General features: G+C 38.6%; 1 long non-coding RNA gene across 1 annotated transcript; it reads left to right on the forward strand.

The window, feature by feature from the left end:
* Positions 1 to 6,535: 6,535 nt before the first annotated feature.
* On the forward strand, positions 6,536 to 7,820 carry LOC145163116 (uncharacterized). The gene is made up of 3 exons (XR_013739570.1): positions 6,536 to 6,662; positions 6,982 to 7,157; positions 7,263 to 7,820. It is a non-coding gene; the product is annotated as an uncharacterized LOC145163116 (long non-coding RNA).
* Positions 7,821 to 16,748: the final 8,928 nt, after the last annotated feature.

The raw sequence follows: 16,748 nt of genomic DNA on the forward strand, positions 1-16,748 counted from the left end.
CTTCCGATTATAGTCCTCTTCCCTCGATGGTTCGGGAGTAGGAACTTTTACACCATGGCGGACTCCATGGTCGATGAGTCACTGAGCCAGGCGTTTAGCACTATCGAACGTGGCTGGGTTAGAAGACAACACATTTCCTTGGGTCGGAGCAGTCAGACCCCAAATGTATCTTTCTATCTCCTTGCTCTCCGAGGTAATCATCCCGGGGCATAGAGCTACTAGTTCGGTGAACCGGTTAGTGTAGGTCACTATGTCTGAGCCGACCATAGTGATATCCCACAACTCTTGTTCCAGTTTTTGAATCTCGCCTAACGGGCAGTATTCCTCCCGCATTAACTCTTTTAGGTTTTCCCAACCTAATGAGTTAGCCACTGATAGGGTCAGTGACTTAACATGGCTGTTCCACCATGTTAGGGCCTTGCCAGAGAAGGTGCAGGCAGCAAACTTCACTTTGCTTCCTTCTGGGCATAAACAGATTTCGAAGATCGACTCTGTTTTCTCGAACCATTGCATGAGGGCAATGACTCCTTCAATCCCATTAAAGGACAATGGCTGGCATTTGGTGAAATCCTTGTAGGAGAACTCTCTCGAGCGCACGAGGACCTCACCTCGAGTAGAATCAGTAGGCGTTTCACCTCCGCTGGTACTGATGGAGTGATATTGAGCCATGGCTATTGCCACAGCCGCAGCCACTGCAGTGTTTATAGCTGCCATATCGATTTGCGAAGGAGGCGGTATTGGAGTTATCAGGGTAGTGCGTCTGTTTGATTTGCGAGGAGGCATCTTTGCTAAAAGAATACAAAGATGAGACGGAATAAGTCTAAAGCAATGGACACAAGCCGAAAGCTGAAAAGACGAGGTTATCCTAGTTCTGGATGTATCGGGTCCTGACTTCCACAGGGTTCTAGAAACAATTCATAAATGAGTCTATACCTAATAAACTCTATGAATTTGGAATAACTATCCTTGAATGAATATCTGTTTCCTGAATAACTGTTACCAGCTGCATGTAAGAAAATAATCCTAACATATGTAATGTGAGCAGTGTTTCCACTCGCTCAACAAATTAACAGGATTAATATTTATTAGTGTGACGTGTAAGACGTTTTGGTTACTTCGGCTGATCTCTCCTTGAAAACTTCTCATGAACTTGTTCTTGTTCCTCCTGGACTCTTCTGTTGTCTACTACGAGGAAGTGGTTACATCTATCTGGGCTTGTCGTGCGAGAATGAAAGTGACTAAAGAATCTATGAGCTTTAAGGTAACTTTATGGGGTGATCCTTACGGAGTCTTCCTATAATTTTACAAGGTACACAAGTTTGTATATAATTGAAGATTAAATAGACCTTCGAATAAGTGATCCTACACCAAAACTACACCCTTAAGAGGAATGGATAGCGAAGCGTAGGCCACAGATTCTAAGTCTATAAGATCTTGATTATATATAAAACTTTAGGAATATACTTTGCAAGATTATAGACCTATCCGCAAGGGTCTTTTAAGTTCTCACATAAGTTATTTATCTGGACTAAAATACTCCTATAGTATTCTAACTCTGAATGTACTTGTTCTGGTGTTCTGGTAAGTTTTAACACTGTTGCAACACCCCATCATTTCCAAACACATGTCGGTCACATCTCGAATGAATATAGTTGATCAGGCTATATTGATCCTAGCTATGATTACATAACCGTTCAGGTTGACGACAGTGCCCAAACTTTAAATACTTTAGTTTTGTTCTCCTCGTGACACTAGTTCTATTATGTACATGTATAAGCAAGTAGGTATATTTTTATAACTTGTAGTTATACTCTAAAATAAATCATTATCCAGAGCACTTAAGCCCCATTGTATTTATAGTTGTATATCTTTTATCGGTTGATATACTTAGTTCACTATAAACAATGCTCTGATACCAATCTGTCACACCCTAAAACCGGAACGACGGAAACGTTCAGGGGTGGAGGACGTCATGTTTAGTATCACGAGATATGTATATGGTAAGCAAGTAATGAACAACCATTTCATTTCGAAAGAAAAGTGTTTACAATGTGTGTGTTCACAAAACATAGAATTCATACACAAATAACAAAACAAGACTTGAAGCTATAATGCTTCATCTTCTGAATCCCCAGCACGAGCACCTGTCTAATAGTCTCCTGAGAATATAATTTATTTGAAAGAGTTGATCAGCAATTAAGCTGGTGAGTTCATAAGAGTTTAGTGACGTAAGTAAGTGTAAAGAGTTGATCAGCAATTAAGCTGGTAAGTTCTGTTTTGGAAAGTTCGCATGTTCCTCTAGAAAATCATATATTTCCTACTTTGATGAAAGTTAAGTAAGATGTCACTACAAGCCTTTCTATGGGTACTAAGTGGGTACAAGTTATATAAGACTCAGAGTAAACAAACAATCGATTGTGCGCATCTGCCCTAAGCTCACAACCCAACGAGGAACAGAAATTAAGGCGGATAGCACACATCCCATTGGTTGTTAGATCATTGTCATATATAACCCTGGTGTATTCACTTGTTACTCATGGAGTTAATTGTAATGGTTCCTTTATATCTAATGAAAAGTTCTTTAAGAAAACCTATATTTCTTATAGTAAAATAGTGACCACAGTGACTACTTTTATAATAGCTTAGTTTATACTGCTATATATAACCTAATATCGGATAGAAAGTTAATTGAGTGAATCTGCCCTAAGCCCACAACCCAACGAGGAACAGGGAGTAAGGCGGAAAACACACATCCAACTACCTATTGGGTATTAGTTTTATATATAAACATGGTGTATAAACTACGATATTATAGAGTTACTCGCCTAAGGTCTTTTAAATTGTACTGGTCTAATAAAATGGATTAAACCCTTTACTGGGAAGTTTCTAGTTTTGTATACCAAAAGTACTGATTTTGGAAAGTATGTTTTGTACTAGAAAAACTGTGCTTGACTCTGTGTCCTATAACCTGACCCATACCTGGTACCCTTATGATGGCTTAATGTATACTAAGCATACATGTATATAGAATCGGGTAGATAATAGATTGGGTGAATCCGTTCCAAGCCCACAACCCAACGAGGAACAGGAAATGAAGCGGAGAGCACACATCCTATTAGCTGTCGGACCCTATTGGTATATATGTATCCTGTGATGTATATATTAAGGAATCATAAGACTAGCATTATGGTCCTATCTTTTAATCGCAGCCTTCTACCAAGGCATCTTTCGTTATGTGCTAGACTCGACTGTTTCCTTTGTCGTTTGTAAAAATGTATATTTTCCCTAGTTTATAACTATCTTGACTTGAAAATAGTTTAAGTTTGACTTTCAAGTGGTACTGTCACTTTATGAAAGTAATGGGAAATGTAAGTACACAGTTGTCGTTTATAATGACATGCGGATGTACTAATAACCTAAAAACATATTTGTTTTATTACGGTCATAATGTGAAGGCTAGAACCCCTACTATACGCTCTCCCTGTCAAGAGATTAAGGGTACTAAACGCGACCTCTGCAAATTCTTGCAAGCCGTGTAATTCACATTAAAGTTATATGATCATGTATACCCAATATAACTATCACCTTTTGTTTAAAACAATGAGTTAGTGATTCATTGGTATAATTAGATCCTGTATGTGTTCTCATGCTATAGCAACTTAACTTGTTTGTTCTGTTTGCTTCTCTTTATTGTGTGTTCTCTCTGTATGGTATTGTTTGATTCTCTTCACTGTATGTTCTGTTATGGTATTGTCTCTTTGGGTGCTTCATTGTACTAGAAGTAATGAATAGCATTCTCCTAAACTATACCTATTATAGCTTACTAATGTTCTACTTGGACTGTTATTGAAAAGACTCATTTATCTACTAAGTTATGCTTGTACTTTAAAAACAGAGTTTTGTATAACTAAAAAGTAACATAACTTTAAAAGAGTTTTGAAATGTTTTGACAACTTATAAGTGACATAAGTAACATTTTGAAAGATGTTTATAACAAACATTTACACAATTATCATTGTGTTCAACTTGTATTCCCCCCCCCCCCTTAAAACAGTTAAAATAGCTAAAAGATTCATTACGGGGTATGAACTCACCTGATGTGGGTGATTCAAACGGGTATGCGTGTAAGGATGAGAAGTTCCACGAATGAAGTCCCGAGACACAATAAGTCCTAAATGACATATAAGGACACATATTGACATGAATATAGTGTTTATAAACAACTATATGAAAGGAAACACCTTCCGGGACTAGGAAACACCTTGATCAAGTGTTGGAATCACATGTGATTCATCAAAGGGAAGTGAAATGGCATCAAAAGGTGTTTACGGTTTTGGGACCAACCCCTTTGGAGTTTACGGTCGTAAACCCATGAGTTTACGGCCGTAAACTCATGGTACTCCTACCATTTTGTGATTTGAAGCTTATAAGTCCTAAAGAAGCATTCCTACTTCATGTCTAAGCCTTAGGAAGTGTTTGTGGCATCATTTCACCCCTTAAATGGAGTTTACGGCCCATGGACCACTTCTCCATGTGTTTACAGCCGTAAACCCATATGGATTATGGTCTTTTGATGTTTTCAAGTACTAAACACATCAAGGTAAGGGTCTAGGCTAGGTTTTAGGGATAAGGAAGGAAATTAGGGCAACATTGCACCCTTATAGGGAGTTTACGGCCTTGGGTGATCCTTGGCCGTAAACTCTCTTCCAACCCTTTATTCTTAGTGTTTCTAAGGCCTAAACATTTTAAATCTGGTACATAACAAGTTAGAACAAGAGTACTTACGGTATAGGGGCTTGAATGGTCGGTTTTGGCCAAGAACACTAGTGTGTGTTCTTGGTGTTCTTGGTGTTTCCTAAAGATCTAAACAAACATGATTTTCATGGATGAAATCAATGTATGTAGCTAGTTAATAAGATGTATCAACTAATCAAGGGATAGAACACTTACCCTTTTGAAGATCTATGGTGAATATCGGGATGATAGTTGAGAGAGAATGAGGGAAAATCGGCCAAGGAATGAGAGAAATGACTAGAAATGACCATATGCCTTATATATGCTCTTGAGTTTACGGCCATAAACTCATGGTCTTGTGGCCGTGAACTCATTTAGATGAGGTTAAGGTTCGATTTGCTACACTGTGGTTCTAGCAGGTACTTTCTAACACTTATTCCTTAAGTGCATTAGGCTCAAAACTCCTTAGAATGACCTTTAACCGGGCTAGAACTTCGTACTAATGAATTTGACACTCAGTTGAGTTGACTGACTGAGCTTATAAAATAAAAATTTTCGGGTTGTCACAGTACGCGGGGCATACTTCTCTAGGTACGCGGGGCGTACTCATCCAACGTTGACCACCATCGGGGTGTTTGACCCAGTACGCTGGGCGTACTGGACAGTTTTCCAAAACCTTGTTAAGTGCATAATGGATTAAGCACTTAAGCCCAAACTTCAGATCCAGAGACCTAACATGCCTAGGATCCATAAAGTCGTGAACTTTATCACTTTGGACGTCCATAAAGTTCTAAATGCTTGGTCTTAATCCATTAAGACCTTATCCTTCCATGCATGGGACACCTTCAGCTAATGGGACCTCATTTTTATCACTCAAGGTACCTTCAAGAGTCTAGAAGGACAGTCCTTTTCGTTCAAAACACAACATGCACCACCTTGTGGTTTTTTGGGACAAGAAATGGGTCTTTTAAAGCAAAATGGAGAGATCTAATCATATAAGCATAAAGTTTGGAAGTTTATACCTTCTGGAGCTTCTTGTGCACGAGCTAACTTCATATCTACAAGCTTGGTCTCTTCCTTCAACTCTTTGATGCAATGGTTTCCTCTTAAGGCCCTCAAGAACACACTAAAATGAGCTTAACACACAAAGGGGAGGCTAGGGTTTGAGAGAGACGAGTTTGATCTGTGGAGGCTGAGGTAAAAGAGGTGTTGGTGCACATTATGTTCCTTATATAGGACCCAAACCCTAAATGTTAGGGTTTCATTCCTGACGTTAGTACGCCTAGCGTACACAAGTGTACGCCCAGCGTACTAAGGCGGACCTTAATACGCTTAGCGTACCCCTATGTACGTGCAACGTACCCCCTTTTTGGCCCAAATTTGCAAACTTAGCCCTTAACTTGTCTTGGCTGTCCATTCCCAAACCCAAGGGCTATAATCGACAAAGTAACGATAGAATAGGGTTCGGAAATACCTGCAAAATCTCGGGATGTTACAGTCCAAACTATTTTTTGAAAACAAGGACGAAATGTATCTTTTAACACAATGTACGGTTACTCTAAAATTAATTTTTTTTATTTTCCCTCCTTATAATCACCCACTTAATTTCATAAAAATTCAAATCTCCTTCCTATTCCCTCCATACGATTTGAATAAAATTTGAATTTAATTTAATTTAAATAAAATTTATTTAACTTACGTTTTTCACAATCGACTTGGGGGTCGTTTTTACATTTTCACCCAATATGCCTTAACCTAATAATTTTGGTTCCTACGCTTCACCAGACAAGAAAAACACACATCAGCCTCCATTATTCTCTCGTTGCTTCCTCAGGCGATACCAAATTTCTGGTCGTCGATTGCTCGTCAGCAACTTCAATCGTCGGATACTATCGCACCCAACAACACCGAAGACCAGCGCACATTAGGTACAATTTTCTTCATCTTTCGTTAACTGTTCCTACTCTCAATTTCCCTTACCCTGATTTCAGTTGAAATCGAAATTATGTGCTTGTTGAAATCGAAATCTCTGTCTGTCTGCAAGTTTTAGCAAATTTTAGATGTATATCAATTGCTACTGTCTTCGTTCAACTGCGTTGCCTCGATTTTCCTTTTTCCTCTGATTTCAGTAATTGAAATCATATGTGTTTGTTTCCTGTTGTCACTGCAATGGTGTATTTGTTCATTTTCTGCCTAATGTTTGTTGTATACTGTTCATAATTGTTCAATTGCTACTGTTCATAACAGGATATACACGCAGGAAATACATGTTATGAACATACATATTGTTTTGAGTGATATTGGATCTGCCCCGCCAAGATCTAAGGTCAGGTGGTTTAGTTCTGGTAGCAATGAATCAAGATTTATCAGCACCAATCACCTTTGACAGCAAACATGATTCTCCTACTCTTGTAGGTCCATTGGTATGTAACTTCTTAAGGTTTCTTTTTTAAAAAATGCAACACTCTTGCCAAACACATTGATATGTGATGTGATTTTATTTTGCTGTTGTTGCTGCTGTGAAACAGATACAAATGCATCAAGCTCAAAGGGAAACAGGGTTGATGGCTGAAAATCTCTTCGAATATTCTCCAAATCTATTGTTCTTCTATATACACTTCTTTTATGCCATTTTAGATGCATGTGCTTGCAATTGTTTTTTTTTCAGAGTAAAAAAGGTATAAGGCTGTTATTATCGAAATTGATAGCCCTTGTGGTGATGTTCTTGTTTCTGACTTGCAAGTGCTTGTTAATATTGGCCGCAAGTCAATTAACATTAACATATTCATTTATGATGTTGTTAAGGTTTATTTTTGTCATGAAGGATGTGGAAGGAAATCAGATTATTGGGTGAATCTAAGCCCGTGATTGCATCAATTGTTTATGTTGCAGCTAAAGGTGGATAATACATGGCAATGGCAGCACAAACTATAGTCTCAGAGAAACTTATTTTTACCGGTTCAATTGATCTTGGTTCAATTGATCTTGTTTTTCAAGTATTCTACATGTACAAAGGGGAGTTAAAGCATCTCGGTATAATCAGAATCTAAGATGTTTTTATTTTAAACATGTGGTTGTTTATCTAGTATTCCACACTTCTTTTTAAATGATTAAATTATATAATTTTTTTTAAATATAGAACTCCAACCTTTGTTGTTTGTGTAAAAATTGATAGGAATATAAATAATAAATTGTCTGGTTGACATTAGTATATGTATATGTCTTTGAGCATGATAAAAATGTAATGTTTACATAACATATTTTTAATTTTAAACATTTTTCACTGTTTAATAGTACATCATCAAATAATAGTTTTTTAAGTTATGATGCAGGTTGGAGCAGTTGCGGTTGGACTTGATCCATATTTAAACTATTACAAAATATAGTAAGATGCCTCATTTATACATTGTATCAACATCTTATTTACCTAGTGTTTTGGAAATATATCTATTTATTGTAGTTCAGTTCATAAAAAGGTTGTAAGTGATGAGTAATCTGCAGGTATAAGGACATTATATTTTGAAAATTCTACCCAATAATAGCCATTATACTTCTATATTTTTTTCTTATAAGGACAATTCAATATTAGGAACAAATGAAAGTAAGATGCAATAAAAGAAATTAAAGATTACATTGGTCAGCCCAACCAATGCATAATTATAACACTAGTTAATTATTCATATTTGTCTTAATGTTTGACACCTATAACTTTTTGTTGCTCCAGGTACCAAATACACCATTTAATCAAAATTGAAACATTTAACTTCACGTTTCTAAGAAGAAAAAGAAAAAGTATACATCGTTAGAGGGCATGAAACAGACAAGGAGCAACAGCAAGGTGAACAAAACAAAAATGTTGGAGACATAGTTCTTAGTTTATGTGTAAAGTCTTGTATATATATCTTTTGTTTACAAGTTAATGTCTTAAGTATTTGAATTGAAAACTTATGTATTGATTTTTTATTATTAATGTTAATGTTAATATCATTTTCTTTTTAAGTTTTATCATGTTTACTGTTGTTTTTATTTTACAAAAAATTGGAAATAAAATGGATAATATTTCTATTGATAACTGTAGCTTTACATAAACATTAATTTCACCATATTAAACAAAATTCATGTGGCTTTATATAAATATTAGTCACACCATAACTACAAAATTTTATGTGGCTTTATATAAATGTTAGTCACACCAATGTATCTATAAATCAATTGTGATTATTTTTAATTGATTTTCTATGTCGAAATGATATAAAATAGTCATAGTTACGACTTTTTATATGTCTGAATGATAGCATCGGTTATCATAAGTAATATAAATATGGTTGTAAGCTAATATTAAATACATAATTTTCATAAAATGTGTTTCTTTATAGTAATTATGATCATGTTTCACTTAATTGCATGTCTCTATACGATAATCAATAGTCACACTAAAAGATTGTTCTTGTAACTAACTATTAGCAAATCATTATTTTTGAAATTAATTACATGTGGTTATTTAGTGAACATGGTCATGTTCACCATAATTATATGTCTGCAAAACATACATAATAGTCTTAATAAACTTTTAATTGTGTGACAATATATTAGCAAAACGCCACATTGAAACAACATGTATGTCGCCAGTTGGTGATATATAGTCAATATAATTACTAAAAAAGTGTGTGTAACGCCCGTAGATCCGAGCTAGTCAATTTAGAGACAATGAGCATCAAAAATGAGTTTTTGATTTAAGATTATTTAGAAGGAATAATCTTAACCAAGTGGTAGTATATGTTACAAGGGTTCCGTACATATAAAGAACGCCGAAATCCGAATTATAACGAAGAAGTGATGGCCCGTCGAAGTTTTACGATAAAACCGACACGACACCGGGAAACGTAACTAGTGAATTTACGATAGAGTGACTTTTAGCCTAAGCGATCTAACCAAAATTCGTAGGAAACGTTAAACTGAGAGCGTCCATAAAAAGAACGCCCAAATCTGACTTCGTATGAGGAAGTTATGATTTTTCGAAGTTTCGGCTTAGCGGTGTACAACCCGAAGTTCGAATATTAGATCAAGCAATATTTAGCCGACACAACCTAATCGAGAATCAAAGATCTCGTTAATAGTAGTGTAACGATAAAAAGACAGACGAAAACGGACGTCGGATGAAGAAGTTATGAATTTTTAACGGACCAATCATGTCCCGGCCTGTTAAAAATATAAATTTAAAATAAATTCGAAATTAGCCAACGGAGTCTAAACGAAAGTTGTAGAGTACGTTCCCGCCCACCCGTGGATATAAAGAACGTCAAAAACGGAGCTTGTACGCGAGAGTTATGAATTTTTAAAGCTTGCACTTGAATTTGCGAAACTGTGATGACGTGGCAACATCTGGACCATCCATCGCTGATCAGGCCTCGCTTCATATTGCGACGCGTCACCCTTCGCTACGACCCGCGTCCGAGGCCAGGTACGCCCAACGTACCTCGGTTCTTATCCGTTCCGAGTGCGAGACAGCTGGAGGCTCGCTGGTAGTCTTATCCGAGGCTACGCCTTGCGTAGACCTGCTGAACGGCATGCGTCCGAACTACGCCCAGCGTAGTGCTGCTGAATGCGCAGCATAGTCCGAGGAGCTGCACCCTATAAATAGGTGTGAATTCTTCCGAGTTTTCCACACCAAATCTCTTTCTCTCTCTAACTTCTTTCTCTCTCTAGGGTTTCTAACCCCCCCCCCCCCCTAAAGTCTAGGTTAACCCCCTAGCACCCGAAGGAAGCCGCGAGGCTCTCGGAGTCTCGAGAAAAAGGGTATTTCAGTTTGGAAAAGTTGCTCTAAGCGAATCCCGGTTTTCTATAAAACCCGCTGTAAGTGAGCTACGCCTATGCAATTTTTAATATAGCTTTTAAATAATTATAGTACCATTATTAGGACCTTAAAATAATTATTTGGGCTATTATTATGAGTTATATAAGAGTGTTGTTTAACGCTTATATAATAGTAATAATAGCTAGGCTATTAATTAGTCGTGGTTAACGTTAGACTAAACCCTAGTGGTATTGATACTAGGTTTTGTCAAAGGAAAATTGTTTTGAGATAACGAAGCGTTGTCTGAGTTCAGAATCACCACCTTAACAAGTGAGTGCATAGTTACTTTCATTTTACACATAGATATGAAGTATTTTATATAAATTACGTGTTAGGTGTGCATACTATCTGTATACTTGCTATCTATGCTGGAGGAATGATTTTATACAAGTTTTATATGATTTAAACTATATATGTATTTATATCTACACAAATATGTTGGGTAAAACATGGGTAGATGAAATATGAGTTGGATGATGAGTTGAGAGGTGATATAGACCATGAGGTAAGGGTGAGAGGTGGACGACGTGAGAAGCCTTTTTCCCAAATGATGTCCTCGTCATCTAGCAGAGTATGGATGACAACCACAGACTATTCTAGACAGTCCAGTGGAACACTAGCAGGCTCGCAACCTGTAGGTGTTGTGAAAGATGTGTTCACCCGGTGTACTCTAAACCCTGGCGATCATGCAGACTTGGTGCCTAAACCTTGGCGATCATGCATACTTGGTGTTAAAACCCTGGCGATTATGTGGACTTAGTGCCTGTTGTATAAACCCTGGCGACTATGCAGACTTAGTGCCTAAACCCTGGCGACTATGCGGACTTAGTGCCAGTTGTATAAACCTTGGCGACTATGCAAACTTAGTGCCTAAACCCTGGCGACTATGCGGACTTAGTGCCTGTTGTATAAACCCTGGCGACTATGCAAACTTAGTGCCTAAAGCCCCAGTGACGATGGACTTTGTGCCGATTCCTTAGGAATGAATGAACGAGGAATAGTTGATTCTTAGGGTAGATCCTTAAGAGTAAAGAAGATAATGGGAATGGGTAATTGGGTTGATTGTTTGATGTTGAACATAATAATTATGTTATTGTGGGTTGAAAACCCTATGTACTCACTAGGTTTCCCAACCTGACCCACTCAAGCTTATTTCTATCACAGGTGTCGATATGAAGTCACATTACACTGAGAGATTTAAAAGAGATGTAGATCACTAGTGTAAATGAATGTAAGTTCTGTTTATGCTTATGTTTCTGTATTGACGATGACATCCCAAATGTTTTAAAAATGAATAAAAATACATTTCTTTGGAAATGCTTTGATAACGTATTTATCATGTTTTACTGGGAACAAATTCCGCAACATTTTTATTAAAAGAAGTACTCTGATTTTTGTAAAGCATAAACAAAATCGGTCTTTTCTGGCCGTGAAAATGGGGATGTCACAGTTGGTATCAGACATTAGTTTAAGCGAACTAGGAATATGAATTTATTTCTAGACTTAAACTTAGACTGATAAGTGATGATCGTGAGGAGTGTGTCTAATAAATTTAGGTAATACACCTGAATAGACACAAACACTAGCAAATTTAGGAAAATGTCTAATATGCTTTATGTGCTAAATGATTTATGCCTTATATGCTATTATTTGTTCGGATCTATGGTCTGTTGCCGACCGGATCTGGAAACTTTATGTGTTCAGGTTTCTAAACGTTTAATTACGGTATTAGAACTGGCATATAACTTTTTGGAGAGATAATGAGATTTATACGTCAATCGTACATAAAATCTTTCCTATCTTAATTCTCTTCATTACACATCGAACGTCTGATTTGGTGTATAGAACGAAATGGCAAGAACCCGAAGTGGAAACGCGAATGGAAATAGAAATCAACCGCCTCAACCACCAGTGATTGAGCAAATACCTGTTGTTATAGCCACACCCGAGCCAATCACCATGGCTGGAGTACAAGCCATGATTCGGGCCATGTTAGCGGAACAAAGGGAAGAAATGAGGCAGATGTTGAATGGGGACGAACCTACCATGCCCGTTGAGCAACCTGAGCTGAGTCCCGATCAATCGGAGGAAGGGAAGTATAGCCGCCATGTGAGTCAAGTTGGGACTCAAGGAGAACGAAGGAATGACCCGGAGAGGGGAAACGACAAGGATGGGCGGATGTATAAGAATTTCTTGGGTGCCAAGCCACCAAGTCTTTCTGGAAACCCGAAGCCGGTTGAGATTATGGACTGGATCTCCGAAATGGAGATGGTGTTTGAGAGCTATGACTGTAGCGACAAGCAAAAGACCGTTTTTGCAGTCAGACAACTAAAGACTGGAGTGCTAAGTTGGTGGAAGTTGTTGGCAGATACAATGCCACGAGGAGAAGCCATGCGAATGTCTTGGGAAGCATTCGTGGAGCAGTTGAAAATGAAATACTGCTCAGAGATAGATATGATAGACCTAAACAATGAATTTCAGAACCTGAGGAAAGGAAAGATGAGTGTGGATGAGTATGTCACCGCATTCACCGAGAGGATGAAGCTATTCCCCTACTTGGTGCCTACTGAACTCTCCAAGATCGATAGGTTTGCTAACGGACTGCCCACAGACTTTGGCCGAACAATCAAAATGGCAACTACCTTGAAAACAGCCGTTAGAGCAGCCATGAATGTTGAGACCCAGATTAGGGAAAAAGGTCTGGAGAGAGCTGAAGTTGGCGAGAAAAGGAAGTACGAAGGATCTTCAAAATCCAACAAAGAAAGGAAATTCTTGAAGACTGAAGGAGGAGGAGGAGGTGAAGCTAAGTGGTGCGAGAAGTGTAAAAAGAAACACTTCGGGAAATGTAGCGAGGAGGTGACTTGCTACAAATGTGGAAAGACAGGGCATTACGCCAGTAAGTGTACATCCAACAAAAGGGTGTGCTACAGATGTAACAAAGAAGGGCATGTTTCTAAAGACTGCCCCAAGAAAAATGAGGCAGCAAGGCCAGAAACGCCACCAATCCAAGGGCATTCCACATGATCCTCGACGAGGCAGAAAACGACGCGAGAAATCGAGGATGAGGAGTTCGTATCCGAAGATCGAGTTATGCAGTAGCCATAGTATCATATGATGTAGCCTACTAGAGGCATTGTTTAGGGTAAACTTGAACACCTATGTAATCATTTCAAGGAATAATATAAAACCTTCGTTTTGTTATCTGATGTGTTAAATTGTTATGTGATCTTCTTGTATGGTGACTTGGAAAACTGCGGGACAATACTTGGGACGAGTATGAGTAGGTGTGAATGGTAGTAGAGGCCTATACTACCGGAAGCACAGGACTCACACTTGGATCAGGGAAAGTCACAAGGTTACCAAGAAGCTAGTAATTGATACCGTTTTATTCAAATATGTCGTTACCATTGTTTTGGTAATGACTAAGAAGATTGTTGTTATTCCAACCCTACTGGTCATATCATATCGAGTTCGACTAAGACGAGTATGTTAAATGGTTCAGAGAACCAAGCTCGATGTAGCATGTGACTTAAGCTATAAACTTGAAGTGAAAGACAATCAAAGCGATCAGTAGAGGTATCATGATAGTTGCTTGTAGCTAGGAATGCTACCTTTTAAGATGTGATTATATCACATTAGAACATGAAGGAAGGTATAGTCTGTTCTGGAATTTGACTCTAAGAGACCTGAGTCTAAGCGTTGCAACCTACGATGATAGGTCATTTGAATATGACACATCGATCCATTGTAGTAATAAAAGAACTTATCTTAAGAAGAAGAAGGAGTCTCCAGTAAGGATCGAGATTGTGACTTGAAGGCCCTAATTTGGAGTCTAACGGAGCAGGTGCAAGATCGAGCACCGCCTGCAGTCCAGGAGTCCAAGAGTTAAATACTCGTTCAAAGCAACATAGAAGTTACGGTTATTACCTAGGATGAAGAGATAACGTAAGGAGTCATTATACAACCCTGTTTCATTGATGATTTCGGGACGTAATCATCCTAAGGGGGAGATAATTGTAACGCCCGTAGATCCGGGCCAGTCAATTTAGAGACAATGAGCATCAAAAATGAGTTTTTGATGGAAGATTATTTAGAAGGAATAATCTTAACCAAGTGGTAGTATATGTTACAAGGGTTCCGTACATACAAAGAACACCGAAATCCGAGTTATAACGAAGAAGTGATGGCCCGTCGAAGTTTTACGGCAAAACCGGCACGGCACCGGGAAACGTAAATAGTGAATTTACGATAGAGCGACTTTTAGCCTTAGCGATCTAAACAGAAGTCATAGGAAACGTTAAACCGAGAGCGTCCATAAAAAGAACGCCCAAATCTGACTTCGTAAGAGGAAGTTATGATTTTTCGATGTTTCGGCTTAGCGGTGTACAGCCTGAAGTTCGAATATTAGATCGAGCAATTTTTAGCCGACACAACCTAAACGAGAATCGAAGATCTCGTTAATAGTAGCGTAACGATAAAAAGAAAGACAAAAACGGACGTCGGATGAAGAAGTTATGAATTTTTAACGGACCAATCCTGTCCCGACCTGTTAAAAAATATAAATTTAAAATAAATCAAAATTAGCCGACAGATTCTAAATGAAAGTTGTAGAGTACGTTCCCGCCTACGCGTGGATATAAATAACGTCAAAAACGGAGCTCGTACGCGAGAGTTACGAATTTTTAAAGATTGCACTTGAATTTGCGAAACTGTGATGACGTGGCAACATCTGGACCATCCATCGCTGATCATGCCTCGCTTCAGATTGCGACGCGTTACCCTTCACTATGCCCCACGTCCGAGGCCAGGTACGTCCAGCGTACCTCGGTTCTTATCCGTTCCGAGTGCGAGACAGCTGGAGGCTCGCTGGCAGTCTTATCCGAGGCTACGCCCTGCGTAAACCTGCTGAACGCCATGCATCCGAACTACGCCCAACGTAGTGCTGCTGAACGCGTAGCGTAGTCGGAGGAGCTGCACCCTATAAATAGGTGCGAATTCTTCCGAGTTTTCCACACCAAATCTCTTTCTCTCTCTAACTTCTTTCTCTCTCTAGGGTTTCTAACCCCCCCTAAAGTCTAGGTTAACCCCCTAGCACCCGAAGGAAGCCCCGAGGCTCCCGGAGTCCCGAGAAAAAGGGTATTTCAGTTCGGAAAAGCTGCTCCAAGCGAAGCCCGGTTTTCTATAAAACCCGCTGTAAGTGAGCTACACCTATGCAATTTTAATATAGCTTTTAAATAATTATAGTAACATTATTAGGACCTTAAAATAATTATTTGGGCTATTATTATGAGTTATATAAGAGTGTTGTTTAACACTTATATAATAGTAATAATAGCTAGGCTATTAATTAGTCGCGGTTAACGTTAGACTAAACCCTAGTGGTATTGATACTAGGTTTTGTCAAGGGAAAATTGTTTTGAGATAACGAAGCGCTGTCTGAGTTCAGAATCATCACCTTAACAAGTGAGTGCATAGTTACTTTCATCTTACACATAGATATGAAGTATTTTATATAAATTACGTGCTATGTGCGCATATTATCTGTATACTTGCTATCTATGCTGGAGGAAAGATTTTATACAAGTTTTATATGATTTAAACTATATATGTATTCATATCTACACAAATATGTTGGGTAAAACATGGGTAGATGAAATATGAGTTGGATGATGAGTTGAGAGGTGATATAGACCATGAGGTAAGGGTGAGAGGTGGACGATGTGAGAAGCCTTTTTCCCAAATGATGTCCCTGTCATCTAGCAGAGTATGGATGACAACCACAGACTATTCTAGACTGTCCAGTGGAACACTAGCAGGCTCGCAACCTGTAGGTGTTGTGGACGATGTGTTCACCCGGTGTACTCTAAACCCTGGCGATCATGCAGACTTGGTGCCTAAACCTTGGCGATCATGCAGACTTGGTGCCAAAACCCTGGCGACTATGCGGACTTAGTGCCTGTTGTATAAACCCTGACGACTATGCAGACTTAGTGCCTAAACCCTGGCGACTATGCAGACTTAGTGCCTGTTGTATAAACCCTGGCGACTATGCAGACTTAGTGCCTAAACCCTGACGACTATGCGGACTTAGTGCTTGTTGTATAAACCCTGGCGACTATGCAGACTTAGTGCGTAAACCCCCGGTGACGATGGACTTCGT

This window comes from Lactuca virosa, chromosome 3 (genome assembly GCF_052849685.1).
Source record: "Lactuca virosa cultivar CGN04683 chromosome 3, Lactuca_virosa_CGN04683_v6, whole genome shotgun sequence".
Taxonomy (NCBI): domain Eukaryota; kingdom Viridiplantae; phylum Streptophyta; class Magnoliopsida; order Asterales; family Asteraceae; genus Lactuca; species Lactuca virosa.